Genomic DNA, 22,964 nt, shown 5'->3' with positions numbered 1-22,964 from the left:
GAGGAGGTTCACAATTTATCAAATTTACCAATTTTTTCCTGAATTTGAACTATAAAAAACTTCGATTTCTGCGAATCGAATTTTTTTTCAAGGGAAAAAGTGGATTTTCGGGGGTAAACAAAGTCAAGGGGGCCTAAAAAGAAATGATCAGAACAGAGGCCCAAGTCCATCTCTCCATTTTCCTTCAAATTTTACATTGAGGACCAATCATTGACGGACGTGACACCGAACTCTCATCGCTTGTGTGACTTTTCTGTAAAACTAAAATTAATCCGTACATCTGAGAGCGAATGAAATCTTAAATTAGGATTACAATTTTTTGGACTTTTTTTTTATGTTTTTTTGAAAATCTTTTGGCTTTTCAAAAAAAAAAAAATCATGATCTCAAGTTTATGTTTGTTAAGTATGCCATTTTCATTTGCTGCATACTGATCATAGTTCTTTTTTCTAGTTTTCTCCTTTTCTTCTACTACACATTTAGAACCCATTTATTGATTAATTAAGCGATTCTTGAAGAAGCAGAGCTATTAGATGAGCCTGATGAACTGTCAATAACTTACAATAAATTATATCGATTTGTTGCCCCATTAGCATACTCCTTTATAGCACAAGTGAAGTGTGATAGTCATAGAGGTTTAGTATTTTTGGTCCCTTGTTCTCTACTACATGATTCACAATCATTTTTAACAAATATGCTTCCTCAGATAGAGCAGCAATTTCACATTAAAACTCATGCATTAGGGTCAAAGGACAGTACCTCCTGGTTAGAAGAAGGCTCATTTCCATTGTTTCTCATGTTAGAAACCCTTGACGACAGCTTCTGGACAGAACCATGGTTTTCATTTATAAATGGTATACGAGATTTTCTCGTGGATGAGGGGGGGAAACTCGGGACACTGTTCTTTCAAATCCTGCCTGCGAGCTTTCCATTTCTGATACTTCGGCACCAGAAACTGTCCTCAAACTCTTACAAATTCTCTTCATGGTACCTGAGAGGTTGTCTAATAAAAGTTGCTGTTCTGAACTCCCCTTCATATTGATAAGCAGAAAGAATTCCAATATGTAATCATCATTATTAGTATAAGTACTCCTTAGCCTGATTGCAACTGCAGCATTCAAATTGAAATTGCGTGCATGATGAACAAGCGGATACTCACTAATATCATATGTTTTAACATCAGAATAGAATAAAGGATGGTTTGATTGAAGTGCTTTCCCAGCTACACCTTTCCCTTCCTCAAGAGGATGTTCAATGCGCATGCACAAATCCTTCCATCGCTCTATCAGTTATATAGCAAGCCGATTCTTCAATACACAGTATGTTTTTTTCTCTAGAACTTGAATTACCCTCTTTAATTTGTATTCTAGTAGTTTCATCTCTTGTGCCCTCGGTGTAAAAACAAGGAATCCATGTTAGTGCCAGTGGCAATCTATGTGCATGACACACAGATCTTAACACATCAACTATCTCTGTTAAAGCAGCTCTTTTATTATTCGAAAGACACTGCAGAAGAAGAAATAATATTCTAAGAAGTGCAAAACCAGTGGGAAAATAAAAAACATGTTTAAGAAAATACCTCAGGAAGCAGCCGAAAAGGCATCGTAGTCCTTAAATTTACAAGCTGCAGAAAAGCACGAGAAATACATGCATCATTACTACCATAAGTTGTGATATAATATGCAAATTTATAAGCCATACGCGCAATTGATCCACGAACATCATGATTTCTTGCATGCTCAACCCTCAAATACTCACTTGGACTGTAGTAACCAACATTGGAAGTCCACTCAGGAACTTTGGAGATAAACACACTACCAGGAAGTCCCGGTAAAAAACCTGGTTTTCCTTCTGTAGAAAATGTAAATGTCCTGGATACTTCACAATACCCTGCAAGCATTTAGTAAATAAGGTTGCTCACTAGTGGTTAAGAAAACTTGACCACCATGCTTTATGGGTACCCAAACTTGTGCCAATATTCCCCCACCAGCTGATTCTTTAAAGAAGGACATGGCTTTCAGCATTCTCTCATCAAGTGACAAATCAGGTGGCTTGGAGATTATGCAATTGTCCATGCCAAAAGTATTAACATGCTGTAAAGAGTCATTAATGTTTTGCTTAGAACTTAAGTTATTTGCATCATTGTTGTTGTCTAATAAACCATGCAGGCTATCCATCTGTTGACGCACAATTTTCTCCCCAAAAATGGGGGAGCTTTCCGAATTATTGTAATTTCCACCGACTCCTGTCATATGGAATTGTCCGGTGTTTTGTTCTACTATATTGAATTCATCAGGTGATTGATATAATACCGAGGCAAGAGACGGGAAGCTCATTAGCCATAATCTGATCAGTCATGGATGGACCAGAACACAAACCAGCATAAGTATCAAATTTCATGAGCTCAGAGAAGCTGCTAGGCATATCCTCTGACACCAAATTGTTGATTCCACCATCTAATGATCTTGATTCTTTCAACTGAGTTCCAGGCGACTGCCAATACCCAATTCCTCTTCCCTCAGGGTAAAATGGGTATTCCATACTTAGGTTACAGATTAAAACCAATCAAAATATAACCAGTATTAGAGTCCCTCTACGTAAAAATTTTCACAAGACATTGCTTCCTTGTTCACCAGAATTCTTGAAACGTATAAGTTTGTGCACTCAAATCAGCTACTATTATCATAAAACAAATTAAACATGAGCAGTTGAGCATAGCCCCTATGGAAAATTTTCCAAAATCAACAATTACCAAACCACACAATCACTAACAACAACAAACAAAAAAAAACCAGAGGAACTGCTGCAGATTTGAGCTTGTAAGATAAACAGGACTGCACAAGCAGATGCTCCGCAGCTCAAGCGAAAACATCGATTAAAAATTGAGCTAAAAATCTTTTCAAAATAATAAAAATGATAATCTTAATTTCTCAAGCAAAAACATATGCTGCATAGGTAAAATTTGCATGAGGGAAGTTCTCCCGAGTCCCGATAACAAGATAGAATGCTATTAATCTATCTATCATCCCAAAATCTTAACTATTGAGCTGCATAGGCACTGTGCCATTGACCTGATTTGAAGTCCTCTAAATCTTAACTATTTTTTTAAGGCTCGGTATCTGGTCCAAGGAGCGATGTAGTGCGATGTCCCTGCCAAACTGAGTTAAGCTCATGGCGACGATCAAAGTTTTTTTTAACTACCCTTCTTATAATTTGAGGGTATTTACTCATCAAATCAACCATGAGAACAAACCATATGCATTTAAAATAAAAGTTAGTTATGAAAGGGTAGAATAGGAATAAAATTTTGTTTTTGTTTGGGATTAACTTTGATAATTAGATAAGAAGATAGGAATAAAACATGAAAATCTCAACAAATACTAAGATACCGTTTGATCTATTTGTTTTAGGCATAGAAACTCTTATAATCATAAAGCTAGAAATAATAGCTTTAAAATTAAAATTATTCGGTAAATTTTTATTTTATTTTAAATATTAATTTTTTTTTATTATTATAATAAAGTTAAAAGATATGTTTAATATATTATTAAAAAAAAAGATATGTTTAATATTATATTATATTATAATTTTTTTTTTAAAATATAGATTTTTTTTTCTTCTTACCTCTAAAGATAAGGAAGAAAACGAGGGAAAAAAAAGCTACTTCAAACGTTATTATTATAATTATAAATAAGCGAGGAAAGCTATCAAAATCAAAATCAAACTTTGATTGGAACCCTAATTGGCGAAATCGGTTGATCTATCTATCTATCTATAGAATCAAATCAATCAAAGTGAAACTTGATTGGAACCCTAATTGGCAGCAATCAAAGTCAAAAATTGGAACCCTAATTGGCGAAATCGGTTGATCTGTGGAAGCAAAGCAAAGGAAGATGGTTCTAGCGCAATTAGGAGGGAGCATTTCGCGTGCTCTCCAGAATATGAGCAATTCAACGGTGATCGACGAGGCAGTCTTCCATGATTGTCTCAACGAGATCAATCGAGCTCTCCTTCAAGCCGATGTTCAATTCGAGCTCATTCGAAACATGCACGCCAATATTAAGAACATCGTCAATCTGGATGGTCTCGCTGCCGGTCACAGCAAACGCAAGATCATCCAACAAGTAACAATTTTTATTTATTTTTTGTTGCAAATTACTGTACGTAAAAATTGGTTCTTCATACTGACATGTTGTTGTTTGTAGGCTGTGTTTGACGAACTCTGTAAAATGTTGGATCCTACTACCGGAATTAAGTCTTCTTCTTTCTTCTTTCCCAAGAAAGGAAAAACAAGTGTTGTCATGTTTGTTGGTTTACAAGGTTTGTTACTTTACTTTTTTACCCCCTGTCAATTAAATTCAGCATTTTTTTTTTAGTTGATCAGATACTTATTATAATGAAATCTTCATCCAGGTTCTGGGAAGACTACAACTTGTACAAAATATGCTCATTATTATCAGAAGAAAGGATTGAAGCCAGGTTTAGTGTGTGCAGATACATTTAGAGCTGGTGCATTTGATCAATTGAAGCAAAATGCCACTAAAGCTAAAATTCCTTTTTATGGTAGCTATATGGAGTCAGATCCTGTCAAAATTGCTGTGGAAGGTGTGGAGAGATTCAAGGAAGAAAACTGCGATCTTATAATTCTTGATACCAGTGGGCGGCACAAACAAGAAGCTGCCCTATTTGAAGAAATGCGTCAACTTTCAGAAGCAACGGTAATAATCATTTATTGTTTATGCAGCAATATGCATTTTGAATTACTATTTCCTAAAACCTTTTGCATTTGACACTCTTTTGGTTTCCTCCTGGCACCACCAGAGGCTGCGAATATTTTAAAAAGAGTTCAATATAAGTTATAACATATTTTCTGTGTTGTTCAGAAACCCGATCTTGTTATATTTGTTATGGATAGCAGTATTGGTCAGGCTGCTTTTGGTCAGGCACAAGCATTTAAACAGAGTGTTGCTGTTGGAGCTGTAATTATCACCAAAATGGATGGCCATGCCAAGGGTGGTGGTTCTCTTAGCGCGTAAGTCTTACTACCAGCTGATAATACACACACACTAGTATCAAAGTCATAGATGCCTTTAAAAAGATTGTGTTTTCAGGATCCACCTCCATAGAGTAAGATCTTAACTGTTAAAAAATTCAACGGTTTGTATTAAAATATTAGCATTGAGATTTCCTTTTAAAGTGAGAGTTCATTTTAGATGAGGCAAAACCTGTATTTGTAATTTTGTACTATTCTTTGTTTATTTTGCTTTGGGTACATTGGTCTTATTAATGTTATATGCGCAGTGTTGCTGCGACCAAGAGTCATGTCATATTCCTGGGAACCGGTGAACATATGGATGAGTTTGAAGTTTTTGAAGTCCGGCCATTTGTCCGTCGTTTATTAGGTATACTTTTTACTTTCTTGTTTCGCTTCATCGGTACAATGCAATATATTATAAGGTTAAATATGTTTTCACTCCTTATAAAATATTCCTTTTTTGAATTTAGTTCCTATAATTTTTTTGTTATCATTTTTTAGTCCATACCTTTAATAAAACGGGTGCTTTTATTTTGTCTCAATCTTTTTACTCCATACCCTCTACAAGCGTCTATTTTTATAAAATGTATGGACTAAATGGTAAAAAATTTATAGGGACTAGTTTAAAAGATCCGTAATTTTATAGGAATGAGAAATATATTTCATGATATGTTTTATATATCAGAGAGAGGATTGTCTCCTGTTAAGTTTTTGTGCAGTTGAATCATGACCACTCAATTTTCCTTTTCTACATTAATTAAATCATAAAAAAATATAATCTAAAGGTGAAAATAGAAACTGGACACCCTCCATTTAATTTCAGACAGGAGGCAATCCACTCTCAATATATATATCAAGGACATTCAATGATTACCAAGTTCCTATGCATATATTTTTTTAGGGGAAGTTCCTATGAATATGTAATCTTTAATCATTGTCAATGTCAAATGGCTTTTGAACTAGGCATGGGTGACTTGTCCGGGTTGATGGACAGAATTCATAAAGCTGTTCCTGTGGATCAACAGGCTGAATTGCATCAAAAGCTATCAGAAGGAAACTTCACCTTGAGGATTATGTATGACCAATTTCATAGCCTACTCAAAATGGGTCCTATCAACGAGGTTATTAACTATGTTTCATTGACTTTTTATTTATATATTTACATTTGATGCGCCATAAACATCCACAATGGAGAAATCTATTTTTGAGTATTTAAATGGGTCTCACTTATACACATTCATTTATAATTTTTTTAATAGTAGTACCTAATAAGCACTCAACCTCGCCAACCCACCAGTTCACACAAACTTTTTAAACAAAATCTATTAATTATCTATCAATAACTTATATCATTATTTGTACCAAAAAAAACTTATATCATTATATTTCAATATTTTAATCTTTAAAAGGAGTGGAACCCGCGGAGAGAGAAGGTACCTATTTGAGACCTTGTGTTCATTAGGTACCCAAAATTATTTTTCCCCAATCTGGGTACCTCATAGGTACGGGATCTTAAAAATGAGAGACCATTCCATTGGGGATGATCTAATGAGCGCTTGTTTTATTGTTTCCATATAGCAATTATCTGGTGACTGCTATTTTATTTGACTCATTCGTTGATATATGTAGGTGTTTTCCATGCTTCCAGGGTTTAGTGCTGAACTAATGCCAAAAGGCCGTGAGAAAGAAAGCCAGATGAAAGTTAAGCGTTACATGACAATGATGGATTCAATGACAAACGAAGGCATGCATTAGGAATTGAATGTTGAAAATACCAACTTTATGCATGCAATATATCTTTATGCTTTCATTGAAATAATATACTGTAATATATTTTTACTTAAACGTTAATATTATGCTAATGTTTCAGAGCTGGATAGTTCAAGCCCAAAGCTCATGAATGAATCACGCATGATGCGAATAGCTCGAGGTTCCGGTTATCAAGTTAGGGAAGTGTTGGAGATGGTGGAAGAGTACAAACGTCTTGCAAATATATGGAAAAGGTTTAAAATGCCAAAGGGTAACATGAGTGCCCTCTCTCCACAAATATTGAAGCAATTTGGTGGCATTGACGGGTTACAAACTATAATGAAGAATGTACGTAGGATTTGCTAAAGACAAGATGGGAATGTTTGGTGCTGGTGATTAGTTGATGGAGCACGACAGACATAATTGTTCTAATATTTAATCTCTTCTTGAGAAATATTTCTTCATTGTTCTAATTAATCTCTTCTTGTGAAATATTTTTTCAGAATATTGATACCATGACGACAATTACATTGATTTCAGAAATACACTGTCTAAGCAGATTTATTTGTCTGCAAAAGTCTTAATTAGATGGTAATCCTTTTAGGCAAAGTTAATTTAATATCACATTTTTCATTTGTGTAAACTATGAAGCACGAACACGACGCAGACACATTGACATTGATAATTCGAGAAAATAACATAATGCAACGTGATCACATTTTTCGGTGTTGTCGGTGGCGGACACCGGGAAACGTCTTCGATCAGAAGTGTGAGTGCAATGTTTAAGTGTCAATAGTTACAATGGAGAGTTTTTCATAATTGAATAACATTAACAAGTATAGGGTCTTTTTTTTAAAAAAAAAAAAAAAGAATCAAGAGGGCAGAAGCCTAAAAACAAAAGAAATTATATCTTAATCAAACGGGTAGAAGACACTTCAATAAGGTAGGTTAACAACAATGTCTAACTTTAGCCCGACAAAGTTCACAAGTATTCAATAATTATTCACCTCCATCACAATCCATGCTAGTCATCGCACCCGTACACTTATTATTCTCATAGTAAGAGTGACGAACTCTAGCCTCCTTTTCCATCTCTAGCAACGTTTGATTTGATTTGTTGTGAAGTCTCTAGCCACCAAACTACCCATCGCCTTAGGTTTAAGGAATTGACCACCACACATTCAACATGAAGCTCTCAATGTCTAAAACCTCTATCTTGAGTCAACATATTGCATTAAAAACAATTATAATGTTAATATTGTGAAATGTTTTTTTAGATAAATATTGTGAAATATTTAAAGTTAACAGAAGATTAAGTACATGACAATTACAATGTTAACATAAACTCATGTGGCATTAGAGATTAAATTGCTGCAGGTGTTTCACAAGCTCGAAGCCACGTGAGTTTAGTTTGCAGCTTTCTCTAACGTTTAGATAACATATTGACAATTACAATGTTAACAACCCATGTGACATAAACCCATGTGGCATAGAACAATAAATATTAACAATTACAATGTTAATATTTCTAATTTCTAACAATAGAAGAAGAAACTCACTAACTTGTCCTGCAAGTTATCTCATTTCTAAGTGGTATTTACAGGGTAGTTATAGCTAGTTAGAAGTTGTTGAGGCACTTATGCCATGTGTATAGTTAATTAGGAGATTGCAACTTGTATATAACATCGTAATTCCTGTCTTTCAATTAATGAGAATCATTTTCATTCCTTTCTCTTAGTTCTATGAATGTAAGTAACACTAATATGGTATCATTGAGCCCGGTATAATCCAGATAGTTATCGTTTGGAGTAAGCACGATGGTGAGAAACAATCAAGGCAGTGGCATGGGAAAGGTGCAACAATTTAGTTCACTCATGGCTGATCAATTCGATGAAAACCACAAGTTGCAGAGAGTGTGGTTTACATCGAAAATGTGGTAGATGTATGGAACGATTTTAAAGAAAGATATCTGCAAGGAGCTTTGAAGGTGTCAGAATTTTTCACTGAAATGTGATCCATGTGGGAAGAACTTGATCAATTTCGGCCCATGCCAAGATGTGCATGTCCTCTTCCATGTGTTTATGCAGCTATGCGCAATGCAAGAATGTTCAAGAATGAAGATAAGATCATTCAGTTTCTTATGGGATTGAATGAACAATATCAAAGTGTAAGGTCCCAACTCCCAAATACTGTTGATGGAGCCACTACCAACTATCAATAAGGTTCTTTCTATTGTTTTACAAGAAGAAAGACAACAGAATTATGGTATTCATGAGCAAGAATGATGAGATTGAGGCTTCAGCCAATGCAGATGAGAGTCAACAGTCAAGGTAGAGTTTATGGCAGAGGTAGAGGCTATGGTAATAATCAAGGTGGCAGGGGCAGAGGCAATCCCTACAAAGATAAAGTTTGTACCTATTGTGGTAGAAATGGTCACATAATTGATATTTGTTATAAGATGACATCAATTGGGGATTATCCATCCAATTGGGGATTTGGAAGAAGACATCAAGGCAATGCTTATGTAAATCATGCTGGTGTTGATAATGATGAAGGTTATCATGATGCAGGCAACGCACAGCTGAGAGCTACATATTAAGGTAATGTCTCTCTGACTAAGGAGCAATATAATAGTTTGATAGCTCTGCTCGAAAGAAACCAAGTTGATGGAACCAAGCACGCTACCAATATGGCACCGTTGTTTCCTCTATATACAAAGTATCATCCGCATATTGAAGAGGTGAGATGACCACCGGATCCCTACCAATGAAGAAACCTTGAAACAAATTCAATTCCACCACTTTCCGCATAACACCACTAAAGCCTTCCACAACAAGGAAAAAAAAAAAGGAAGGAAGCCAAGGGATCCCTTTAAGGCCCCTTGGAGTTCATAATAATTCTTTTTAATGTAGATTGATTTTTAAAATTGAGTTCGAAAGAGGGTAAATAAAGGGATTTTATTGAATGTTGATTGAGTTTTTAAAATGGCATAAAGTATTGACTAGTATAATTTGAAATATAATTTGTAAAATAGAGTTTATTTATTTTATAAGATGAGTCTTCACTCAATAACTAGAGAAGAATAAAAGTAACTAGTTGACAACTAAGCTAAATACAACTCTAACGATTTGCAATCTGGATCCTCAGCAGCAACTAATCCTGCTGCCATCTCTGCTGCAGTGTGTAAACCATTAGATTGACATATGATTATTCATTATTTTTTGCTAAAAGGTTATTTTCTGTGTTTGGATGGGGGATTCTAGAATTTTAAGGGATTTTAAATACTAGGTAATTTAATTGATTCAATTGAATTCTCTTCATTTTCAAATTTCATTGTTTGGATAAAGCGGTGAAATTCTATAAATTGTAAAATTCTTAGTTTGAGTAATATAATTGAATTTCCTTAATTTAATTTTATTTATCTTAATAAAATCAACCCTAGACCCAAAAATTCGGCAGAAAACCTAAAAAATCGGCCGAAAAACCTAAAATCGGCCAAAACCCCTAAAATCGATTATAACGCCTAAAATCTGCCGAAAACCAAAAAAATTGGCCAAAAACCCTAAATTCGAGTATACACTATAAAATCGGCCGAAAACTTAAATTAGGAAAAAAAAAACCCGAAAATCGACCCTAAACCCAAAAAATCGGCCGAAAAACCTAAAATCGTCTATAAACCATAACATCGGCCAAAAACCATAAATTAGGGCAAAAACACTAAAATCGACTATAAATCATAAAATCAGCCGAAAACCCCAAAAAATGACGAAAAACCAAAAATCAACTATAAACTCAAAAATCGGCTGAAAACTCAAAAATCTACTATAATTTAAGGTTTTCGACCAATTTTTTGGGTTTAGGCCGATTGTAGGGTTTATAGTCGATTTTAGTGTTTTTGGCCGATTTTAGGTTTTCCGCCAATTTTTTCGTTTTCAGCCGATTTTAGGGTTTATAGTCGATTTTTCGGTTTTCGGACGATTTTTGTTTTTTCGGTCGATTTTTGGGTTTTCGGCTGATTTTTTGGGTTTATAGTCGTTTTTTTTTTTTGTTTTCAGCTGATTTTAGGGTTTATAGTCGATTTTCCGGGTTTTGGCTGATTTTTGGATTTTCGGCCAATTTTTTGGGTTTTCGGTCGATTTTAGGGTTTATAGTCGATTTTACGGTTTTTTGGCTGATTTTTTGGGTTTCCGGCCGATTTTATGGTTTATAGTTGATTTAAGGTTTTTGGCCGATTTTTTGAGTTTTCGGCCGATTTTAAGGTTTATAGTCAATTTTTGTGATTTTGGCCTTTTTTTGTGTTTATAGTCGATTTTTGAGATTTTGGACGATTTTAGGTTTTAGGCCGAGTTTATTGGGTTTAGGGTCGAATTTGGGGTTTTCGGCCGATTTTTTGGGTTTTCGGTCGATTTTAGGTTTTTCGGCCGATTTTAGGGTTTATAGTCGATTTTTGAGATTTTGGACGATTTTAGGTTTTAGGCCGAGTTTATTGGGTTTAGGGTCGAATTTGGGGTTTTCGGCCGATTTTTTGGGTTTTCGGTCGATTTTAGGTTTTTCGGCCGATTTTAGGGTTTATAGTCGATTTTTGGGATTTTGGCCGATTTTAGATTTTTCTGCCGATTTTTTGGATTTCCGGCCGATTTTATAGTTTATAGTCGATATTTGGGTTTTTAGGTTTTTTTGCCGATTTTTTGGATTTTCGGCCAATTTTAGTATTTATCGTCGATTTTATATTTTTCAGCTAATTTTTTATTGTCGATTTTCGGCTAAAAAAGTGCTTATGATTATAGTTTTTTTTTGGTCAAGAGAACAAAACATAGTTATTATTTTTTTACGATGAGCTGGCTTACAAAACATGATTTTAATATTATTATTAAATATATTAAAAAAAGAAGAAGATACATTAAGTAAGTATATGTCATGTGAGTACGTGATTAACTGATTATGCTCAGCTAGCACCATAGTGAATTAACCTTATTTAATTTTCCTGTTAAAAAAGAAAACCTTAATTAGATTATTTGAACAAAACATAAATGATATCCGCTAATGAAAATAAAAACACATGCCGTAAAGGCGTCGATCTAACGGTTTAAAATTGTGAAACAGAGATGGCAGCAGGTTGGTTGCTGCTGAGAATCAAGAATCAAGATTGAACAATTTGAAATTGAAACTATAACTAACTCCAACGCTAATATTTTTTTGAAACTAGTTTACACACACACACTTGAACATTTTCTCTACAGACACTTGTTCTCAACATTTTGTTGAAACAAATCTTGTTCTTTTTTGAAACTTTATGATGGAGCAAACGATATTTGTGACTATGTCTGATCGTGAGAGAATGAACTATAGAGAACTACTTCAGAAGGCCCTTGAAACATTTGACGATCCTGAAGCGTCAAATTTGGAATGTGCTACATCATTTCTTTTGACTACATGGGCATGTTCCTTGCCATGGAATTTTCTTGGATTGCAATTGAATCTTCTTAATGCTGAGGCTGTGGAGAGGCTGTCTGGAATGATGATGGAGAATCGACTATGCGCTGGTCCTTGCATGGGTAATCCTGTAAACACTTTATTGTCATGCAATCATGAATCATGTTTTTCTTGTGTAGATGCTTTCAACCAATATTTAGACCCATTTCCTAATCATCCAATGTGTCCCACATGCTTTGAGTTTCATGATTTCTTGGTTCAATCTAATAAGTTTTTACAAGTGCTTCATAGAGTGGATCAACTTCTGATGTTGGGTTGCTTTAAATCATCGAAAATCATAGTCCTCCATGATGATTGTGATCTTATACATCATTACTTGCATTCTGCATTGAATGCTTTGAATATTCATTTCTTCTCCTATGGAGAAGAGTCAAATTCAAATTCTGTTCGGACTTTCATCGAATCTGATACTAGGACAATTTTAATGCCGATCGGAGCATTGACGGAAAATGACAGGTTCTACTTTCCCCCAAATTCACAACTGTTACTTACCTTTGCTGTCAACACTGAGAAGAAGAATTTCATTCTCAATCGTATTCTAACATATGGTGAAGATGAAGACAGCTTGATTTTAAATAATTTTGTGGTAAGAAATTCTGTTGAAGAAATCATTGGAAACACCAATGAAGATTACACTGCTGAAGTCTTGCATCAAATCATCACAATAGCATCCTTACTTCCTGCTGAGTGAGAGGTAAGGTTTATAATTTTGTTCACTGGTTTATATTCTCTATGAGTAGTAGTGTTTATTGATTAATAGTTTTGGTGTTGTGATTGTTGTCACACTTTTCAGTTTTGACTTGTCCACTGGTTCTATCTGTTGACAAGATTTTACTTCTGGTTCTGATTTATATGTTATATATACTGTTAAGAATCAAGTTTGCCGATTCAAAAAAAAAAAAAAATACTGTTAAGAATCAATTGGTCTCATTTGGTCTGACTTAGTGTTAAGAATCAATTGGTCTCTGATTTATATGTTAAGAATCAATTGGTCTCACTTTCACTTATATGTTTTGTAAACAACCATCTGTTTGTCTTGTTGGTAGTTCTAAGCTTTATACTGACATCCTCTATTTAGGCATAAATCAACAACTATTTAGGCACTATGTTCTTTTTATTTTTGTGATACAAGTGTTTATTAATCAATATATAGTTTGGTTTTTCAGGTGATGTGATGAGGTGATGATATTGGATGATGCACTACTTTAAGAGAACATGGATGCTTGAAATGAAATGAAATGCAATTCAGATATGCCACAAGCTTGTTCCTATCCTATTATTCCTTCCTATATCTCACAATTTGTTACTGATGATAGCTTGTTTTCCTATACTATATTCATTCATATACTTTACTTTAGCTTTTCTGTTTCCTATATCTCACAATTTGTTACTGATGGGTGATGGCTTGTTGGTTCCTATACTGTAGTTTAGCTTTCCCTTAATGTAGCTTTTCTGTTAGTAGTTACCATACAATGGAATAGCTTTTCTGTTAATAGTTACCACCATATGATGGAATCAATATACATGATAGAGAATTTTCATTCAATTTGTTCTCTTTACAAATTGGTCATAGCACAAAACTATTTGTATTCAATTCCACCAAACAGTATTGATTGTAGCTATTGCTCACAAAACAAATCGGTATGATTGATTGATTATATGAAGCATTAGATGAATTTTATTTCTATGAATATGTTATGTTAGAAATCATGATTCAGATGAACAAACTTGTACTTTTTTAGGAGCTTTAGCTCTGACTTTGATCAAGCCAGGTGTGGAATGAAAAGATGAACGATAATTAAAGCATTATTATCTCAATTTCTTATAATTTTAAACATGTTCCAACACTATTTTTTAGTAGTATGCAAATATGAGGGAGGAACCGAAATTGAGAAATTTTTAATTGGGGACCAAAGACAAAATCTGTAATTATATTGTCTCTCTAATTTATTTTTTTTGTTATTTTCCTTGCAATTAAAAAATAATAAACAACAATTAGAAAGATATATTTTCAATTAGTCTGAGTTATTTTTTATTTTTTTTTATTAGAGATCGAACTCGAATTCTTCCGAGCAACTTATTAACCATTTCGATATAATGTTTTGGTTATTACTAGCATTTAGCATAAAATAAAATGAATGTTCTACGAAGATATTTATTATTATTATTATGTTCAACCAAACCCTCAGAAATGTTCAAGGGTATCTTTTCTTTTCCCTCAATCTTCGTTTTTTTTTTTCTGTGAAATTAGTTGTTCGTAAGAAAAAAAATTCATAATTTCATTAAAAAAAAAGATGGCTATTTCAGAAAAAATCATGATCTCGATAATTACGCTGCCCGATTTGTTGATTTCACATGTTGATTATTTTTTTTTTCATCGGATATCGGAAAAACCCTTCAAAAAAGTTGATTTTTTTAAACATTAAGATCAATTGATTAGGAATGATTTGTGTATTTCTGATAATGATAATTGACCCCAATTTTCATGTAATCAAATTGGATGGCTTCTTCTTCTTAGTGTTGTGGATTATTGTTATGAAATGTTGGTATAATAATAAAAGCTGGGAAAAGTGTCGATGATTGAGCGCGGTTTCAGTTCTAATTATTAATTTTGCATTTGCACCATGTTTAATTGCTCTTAAAATTGGAGATTATATATATAAAAAAAACCTAGCTATATGTTTTTCTTTTCAGGTTCTTGTTGGTTTATTTATATGCACAAACAATTGATAGTAAACATATACTCCTACGAAATAACGGCAAGAAGCCATAATCCACTAATAAAAACTTAACTACTTGAGTGTCTTTCATTCCCTTGATTTCAAGCGTTTAACATTCTTGATTGTGTTTCTCAGTATTATGATATTCCTGATACAGAACGCTCAGATGATGAGATCAACATGCTTCGCCAGGTATATCCTTAAGTATAACACATGCCACTCTTGAATTTGATTATTAACGATGAAAATAAATTCTTCTTTTTAATTCTTTACTTTTAACGTTCGTTAGATTGCCGTTGATTGTCCAAGAACTGTACCTGAGGTTCCCTTCTTCCAGCAACCACGAGTTCAGAAATCACTGGAGCTTATTCTTTACGCATGGTATGTTACATATAACCTATTTTTGGGCCTGATATTATTTTCATCCCATTGTTCTTTGTTTTGAATTTTACAGTATGTGTTTGTTTTTTAATGACTTCTTTTGATGCAGATGAATGATGGTTGGGTTGGTTTGGTTTGGAAAAGGCACCTGATGGATCTTTCAAGAAGAAGATTCTGGGTTAGTAATTTTCAAGTTTTTTGTTTCTGTTCTTTTGGGAAATTTTTGTTCTTGATTCTTAAATGTGGTTTTGGGTTTTTGCAGATTAGGGGTATGGCTTTTGTCTAGGGTTAAGCCATCAGAGATTTTTTTGAAATCTATATCAAAGGAAGTTACTGGTGTTGAAGTCATTTACCCATCAAGGTTGGTTGGTGTTAAATCATAATGTGTTGTTCTGTTAAAGGTTTTCCTTTCCAATTAGGGTTTTTAGGTCCTTATTTGCAGGGGGTGTCTACATGTAGGCTGTTATTGGAATTTGGAAGTAATATCTTAGACTGATATTTTCATTGTTTTGACAGGTTATTATGTTTTCATCAAGGTCCGATGAATAAATCAATCTAAATAGGAAATTAGCCAAGGAATTGGTTGATAAATGGGTAAGTAGAAGAAAACTTGTGTTTGACATTATCTTTTGTGTGCTTTACTATCACCATAAATTGCTGTTTTTGGAAGACATTATTTTGCTATTATCTTATGTTATTGTCATCTTTTTTATGGTTTCAGAGCCGACCTTTATTTAATAAGAGTACTCGGTTTGAAGACATGCAAAATAGTGAGGATGATAGGGTTCCTTAAAAGTACGCTTATACATTTTTCTTCTAATTGCCTGGTTCATGCATTATTAGATTTACTTACTGCATTGTGACAGGTTGTTTGTTGCCAAAAAATTGTAAATAGTTGGATTTATATAGTTTTATTGAAATTTTACAGGCCAGCAAATACAGCTGCAGGGATGGCATCTAGAGATGGTGATCTTGATTTGAATCTTTCACAGTACGGTTTGAATGATGTTTATAAACTTATTTTGTTCACTTTGTCACTTCAAGAATCACTGATTTATATTTGGATGGTAAATTCTAATTGTAATGCAGGCCTAGGTCTGGAAAGTTGTCTACCAGACAAATTACATCAAGGCCAGAAGCAAAACCTTTGGATTTTGTGATCCGCCCCCAGTCTAAAATTGATCCTGGTGAAATTAGAGCACATGCAAAACAATGTTCGCTTTTTTTTCCATCCTTTTATATCCTTTTTTGGGTTCTTTATGATATTAGTTTAAATGGTTTAAACGGTATCAACTATTTACTTTGGTTGATAAAAGTGTTGTCCACCATGCAATGTTATTGTTTTTCATGTATGCAGCATATTATTCAGTAAAATATTAGAATTTGACCTGTGTGGATTGTTAATTGCAGATGAATAAGAAATTGCAGCAGTTGAGGGCTCCAAAAAAGAAGCAGCTTCAAGCTACAAAGCTGAGTGTGGAATGTCGTGGTATGGTCAAATACTTATGAATGCGGCTAATATTGCTTTTTAGGGGAGTGTGGATATGTATTTATGGTCACTACTATTTTATAAGGATGACTACATCACCATTGCTACTTTTTAGGAAGTCTTGAGCATCCAATCCTATATTTTTGCATAACTCCTTCACTAATCCACGCATATTTTCTCATTGATCAAATACACCAATCTTCTAATTTTCTTTTCTATTCATCTCCTCTGCGTTTTGTCTATCCTATCTCAACACTGTCTTCTTCTAACCCTTCATTTTCCATATGGCATCCTATCTCACATAATTAAATGACTAATGGGAAATTTAACATGGATATAAGGATCAGTGATATAGCTTCTTGACAAAAAGCTCAAAAGCATTTCCAATCCTCCATATCATGAATATTCTTGCAAGAATGTCTTATCATGAGTGAATACATTATCTTATAGCGTCTCAATATGAATTAATCAAGTAACAAGGTCACCAATTTCTTAATATAACTCACCTCTTTTATGATGTTGAATATTGATTCAAATCTAACAACTTTAGTTACCTGCTGCAAGGGTTTAATATGAGCTCTTACAAGTCATTAATTATTTTGGATTGGGTCCCTTTTATATTTTCTTTTCTACATGGTGTGCTATTGAATTGTTTGATCTTATGATTCTAGATCCTATGGTAAGGCTGCTATAAAATGCTATGGAAGTGTTAATTATGAAGGAGAGTAAGCTTATATCTGATATGCATTTGAATTCATCACTTAATGTCATGTTTATGCTCTATTATGTTTTCTATTTGCCTCTTTGATCTGTCATCACTTAATGTCATGTCTATTATGCTCTATTATCTTATGTTTGCTTAGAACATGTTTGTTATTGTTATAACCATAGCTATCACTAATTAGGTGCATACTACTCTTAGATGGAATGAAAGATTTGGTGAAATTTGTGAAGGCAGTAGCTTTATTCATTAATTTTTTTGGACCGTGTCCCTTTTAAAATTTCTTTTCTACATAGCGTGCTATTGAATTGTTTGATCTATTGATTGATTCTGTGGCGTATGGTAAGGCTGCTATAAAATGATATGGAAGTGTTACTTATGAAGGAGAGTAATCTCCCAGTGTGATAATGAAGGTACTACTAATTTAGTTTACCATTGAGGCTTATCTTTTTATTTTTATTTTTTTATAATGTGCTTAGTGATTTAGCTATGAAGTGAGAATATTAAAACAATATTGATTTTGAGTTTGCATACTTACATCATGCATTTTTAATTTGCTTGGACAGTTTGCACTCTGATTGGTCCATGCTTCAAATCTTTGCATAAGCACTATCCAGGCATCAAGTGGCATGATTGTAGATGCAAATGCAACGCAAGATGAACTGATATCTACTCCTACTATTGTAAGTCTGTATTAACTCTTAACAATATTCCACTTTATTCTTTGATCAAATCTTTATTATTTTACTACTTTTTGTGTAAATTTTACAGTTTTAATTAATTCTCCTTTTACAAGTTTGATTGATTGCCTCATTGAATTGCACTTTCACGACTCATTTTTTTTTTGGGTTACAAATGTGTATTTTATATTTAGCCAGCAGGCACCTAAAACTAATAAGCATAAATGGCAGGTACAGTTCATCACCAAATGGTTTTGGAGGAGTATCTGCGCATTTTGATGTTCCTTTGTTCAGGTAAACAATGTGGATTCATGTGCTCTTTTCTCTTTTACTTTGGAGTTTGAGTGGTATTTCTTGATTTCTATCAATTTTGTATGTTTGCTCATTTCCTACACTTTTCATGGTGTCAAATTTTGTTCTACGGATGCAGTGACGAACACACAGTCGGTTTCAAGGCCACGATGACTTTTTATACTTTATCTCCATGTTCTCTACAGCAGATCATCCCAACAAGTGAGTTTAATTGTTATTCCATTTCTCCATTTTCTTTCTTCTTTTTCTTCCGGTGTTTTTCTTCCTAATTTTGCTTGAATCATTGTTGCTTTTCATCTTTAGAGGGTAATATAAAAGTTCAGCTTCAGGAAAAAAAAAGATAAAGGATTAATCCGAAGTCCCTTACTGCACATTAAATATTGTAGTCTCTTACTTTAAATTCATGTCTATCTTAAGAATTAACATTTCTGAATTTCAATAACCAGGGATTATGAGTGAACCTCCAATTCCCTGTTTTAAATTGTGTTTTTATTTTAACAAAAGGATGCATCTAACACTTGATAGTGGAAAATGTATTTCGCATAGAATGAAAAGGATAGATATGGATTGTAAAATTTGAAATTTCTAGATTATTTGATGATTTATTTTCTAATATTTGCTGAGATTGTGTTTTTTGCAGATAAAGGATGGATTAGCTTGAAAGTTTTAATTATCTGTGTTATAAGAGGTAGTTTCTCTTCTTCTATCTCTTACATCATGATCCTTAATTCCATGTGTTAACAATGAGAGTTAAAAGTGGTTTTTCCATGATGTAGCTATTGGGGGTTTGTTTTGTTTGTTTGGGAGATTAGGGATCTTCCAATTAGAAACACACTAATTAAGCAACTAAACCCCTTCTTATTTTATTTTTTGTAAGCAACTTTTTATTCCTTTTTTACTTGTGCATATAAATTTGGAACTCATGTTGGCGAATCATAATTGCTACTTTTTAGGGGAGGAGGGATAGGTATGTATGGTTACTACTATTTTATAGGGATGACTACATCATCATTGATACTTTTTAGGAAGTCTTGAGCATCCAATCCTATATTTTTGAATAACTCCTTCACTAATACACACATATTTTCTCATTGTGATCAAATACACCACTCTTCTAATTTTCTTTTCTATTCATCTCCTCTTAAATAAATAAAGGGTTAGAAGAAGATAATTTTGACATGTTGAGTGTTGAAGTAATTGACTTTTTCTTAACGGAAAATTGATTGGTATTTGATTATATTTTATCTTCTTATGGTTTTTTTTTTTCGCACTTGAATTGCAGAGTATTATAGTATGGGGAAATATTGGTGGTGTTTGATATAGGTTACCTGGTTATGCCTTTTTTCCTTTTTAAATGCTATAGGTAAAAAGATTCTAACTTCTGCATTAATTTTCTCTGATTATATCTCTTTGTGATATTTCAATTAATGGAATTTCTTTAGTTTTGTTTGGTCGGTGGAATGAGATTTTTATTGAGCATGACTTAAGTGGTGGGGATTGAAACATAAATGAAAAACTTCTATATACACCATGCATGTTCTCATTTAAACTAATGAGGTGATAAGTACAAGCAATACTAATGAGGTAAATTTTTTGTCACATAGCAGCAACGTGGTTCTATTTGTAACATTTGAACATCATAATTGTCTTGGCAAAATTAGCAGTTTTATTGTGTGAATTATATTATTTTTTCTGACTTATATTGAAATTTATTTTTTAACAATTAAGATTATTTTTTCTACTTGATTGCTTGCTTTTTAGATGTTAGTTATTCTTGATTTGATTATCCATTTGATTTTCTCCATGACTATGGATAAACTATGTTCAATATAGCTATGTTTACATTGTTGCACGTTGTGGAATTGAAACCAATGACAAATCATGCTGGTAATATTCAATATAGTTATCTTTTTATCTCAGATAAAATGAATTTCCAAATTTTATGCAGGGAACTTTAGATTGTAGGATATGATAGAAGATTATCAATTTGGTTTGGGGCCTTAGATCTATATGCGACATGATTTCCTAAAGAGGGAGGGACCTGGAGTTTGAAGTTATCAACCAAATTAATGGAAAAAATGAGCTGTGATTATTTTTGAATTATTGTTTAGAGGAAGAGAGAAATAGATTGAGTCTATGTATTGATGTTTTTCTTTAAAGTATATCCTAATGTACTCTTGCATCCTTATTGTGCATTGAAACTTTTTTTTCTTCATATTGTCATGATAATGATAATTTATGTGGTTGTTTTTGTAAATTGAATTTGGCTTCATATGATATAATGTGATTGGCCTAGAAAAGGGTTATACATTGAAGGTTGATGAGAGGAAAGGAAGGTAGAAATAATTCTCATATGTTGAAGAATACTATTTTGGAACTTGCTATCATGTCCTTCGTAAAATTCTTCTATCATCACTAAAATTTCTCCTACCTATATTTTGAATAGCACTCCTATGTCCCATAGCACTTCTATCTATTCTCAAATAGTAGTAATCTTCTTTCTATAAATGTCATGGGTCATAAAAGTTCCATTATAAAATTCGGTGTGATGATTCACTTGAAGTGTGCATATGGTCTGCATTTATGTTTGCAATGATCAATTATGTTTAACCCACTTAATTAAGATTAAATTATATGATATCTTTAATTTAATACATCCTATATTTGCAATGATATATTATGATTAACCCACTTAATTGACAGCATCCATGATTGAAATAAATTTGGTGTTCCGCCAAATGAACCAATTTGATTAATTTTTATATGTTTATGACTAACTTTATTTGGCTCATAGCATTCATGATTGATAACAACCATGATTATTATGTATATGACGTTCTTCCAAACCCGTGCATCGCACGGGCGGTGACTAGTTATATTATATGTTATGGAGCATTAGAATATGTCCAACATAGATATCATATTGTACCATGATGCTAATTGCCAAAGTTCAAAATCAATGATTATCAATATATTGTTGCTTATTCTCTCATGTGCCTCCTAATCATTCTATAATATGTTAGCCTGTCACTCTCATATTTTCTTCATTTAATTATCTTGTATGAAAAAATGGAAAAATATTTTGTCTCTTTATTTTTGCATCATTTTCATTCTATATATGCACAAGTACATCACACTTATTATTTATATAGCTTTTCAGGCATGTATGCACATCACTTAATATTATTATTATTATTATTATTATTATTATTATTATTATTATTATTATTATTTCCTAATAATAAACTTAGGTCAAATAAAGGTTTAGCTGAAAGCAGGTCATGGTTTGATCTAATAGTGATGAATTTGGGTAGTACATTATAGGTTTTTGATTCGATTCTCAGCTCATTGTAAACAAAAAAGAAGTTTAATTAGCTGAAAGCCATAATTTTGTACAACACGTGACAAATCAAAGTTTTAATTTCAATGAAAACTAGTCCCACACCCGTGCGATGCACAGGTGTTATGTAATATTTTATATTTTAGTGTTGAAAAATTATTCGTATAAATTGTAACAATAAGTATTATAAAATGAAAATTATAATAATAATAATAATAATAATAATAATAATAATATAAAAGTGATGTACTTATCACTTCCTCCAACCAATATATATACCTATATGTATAGAGAATGAGTACAGACCATCAAAATTGAATGAAATATGATAATGCTAATGGTTATTATATATTTCAATCTCATAACCTAACTTTTTGCATAACCTTCACTCTTCTCTAAAATTATAATGTAATTAAGTCAATAATGTATACACTCTTCGTATTTTTTTTTTTGTGACTAAATTATAAACTCTTTGTTGTTTCTATGAAAACGGTTGACATTTAAATGGGATAAATGTTGAAAGAGAATCCAACTATGTTCATCTTCATTGTCACTAAGAAATGTTATAATAATGTAGAAGAGTGTAACATCTTGTGACATCAATTTTTGGATAATTGGAGAGGTAGAATTCAATAATAATGTAGAAATATGTAACATCTTGTGACATCAATTTTTGGATTATTGGAGAATCATAATTCTTTATTATTTATTATGAGATTGATATAATATAAAAAAAATAGAGATGAGAATGATATAATATAAGGAAGTGATGTAAAAAAAAAAAGAGATGAAAATGATATAATATAAGAAAGTGATGTGGCATTATTGTGTGATTTAATTGGATGTAAATGGGTGATGTGGATTAGGGTTAAGATGGATAGTAGGAGAACTATCTAGGAATTATATATATAGATGTATTTATATTTAGTGTTTAAGAGAATCTCAAATAAGATTTTCCCCCTAATAAAAGAATCTATGAATGAAAATAATAATAATAATAATAATAATAATAATAATATATTCGACCAAAGGAAAAAAAAAAAGAG

General features: G+C 32.7%; 1 long non-coding RNA gene and 2 pseudogenes across 12 annotated transcripts; 2 read left to right on the top strand and 1 right to left on the bottom strand.

Moving 5' to 3' along the window:
- Nucleotides 1–730: 730 nt before the first annotated feature.
- Nucleotides 731–2,539, bottom strand: LOC123894483 (annotated as a pseudogene).
- A 1,150-nt stretch (nt 2,540–3,689) lies between these two features.
- LOC123902833 lies at nt 3,690–7,371 on the top strand (annotated as a pseudogene).
- Nucleotides 7,372–14,388: 7,017 nt separating this feature from the next.
- On the top strand, nt 14,389–20,835 carry LOC123902458. 12 transcript variants are annotated; one of them, XR_006807606.1, is made up of 17 exons: nt 14,389–14,476; nt 15,131–15,187; nt 15,285–15,376; nt 15,486–15,554; nt 15,639–15,737; nt 15,893–15,970; nt 16,098–16,171; nt 16,305–16,367; nt 16,466–16,590; nt 16,787–17,999; nt 18,153–18,269; nt 18,498–18,560; nt 18,697–18,779; nt 19,219–19,266; nt 19,861–19,941; nt 20,021–20,162; nt 20,527–20,835. It is a non-coding gene; the product is annotated as an uncharacterized LOC123902458 (long non-coding RNA). The 12 variants fall into 12 exon arrangements; XR_006807599.1 differs by lacking the exon at nt 20,021–20,162 and having other exon boundaries at nt 14,405–14,476; nt 16,787–16,865; nt 17,537–17,999; XR_006807602.1 differs by lacking the exon at nt 20,021–20,162 and having other exon boundaries at nt 14,405–14,476; nt 18,504–18,560.
- Nucleotides 20,836–22,964: the final 2,129 nt, after the last annotated feature.

Source organism: Trifolium pratense, linkage group LG1 (assembly GCF_020283565.1).
Source record: "Trifolium pratense cultivar HEN17-A07 linkage group LG1, ARS_RC_1.1, whole genome shotgun sequence".
Lineage (NCBI taxonomy): Eukaryota > Viridiplantae > Streptophyta > Magnoliopsida > Fabales > Fabaceae > Trifolium > Trifolium pratense.
The sequence above is the reverse complement of the archived record's forward strand: the minus strand, read 5'-3'. Positions and strand labels throughout refer to the sequence as shown.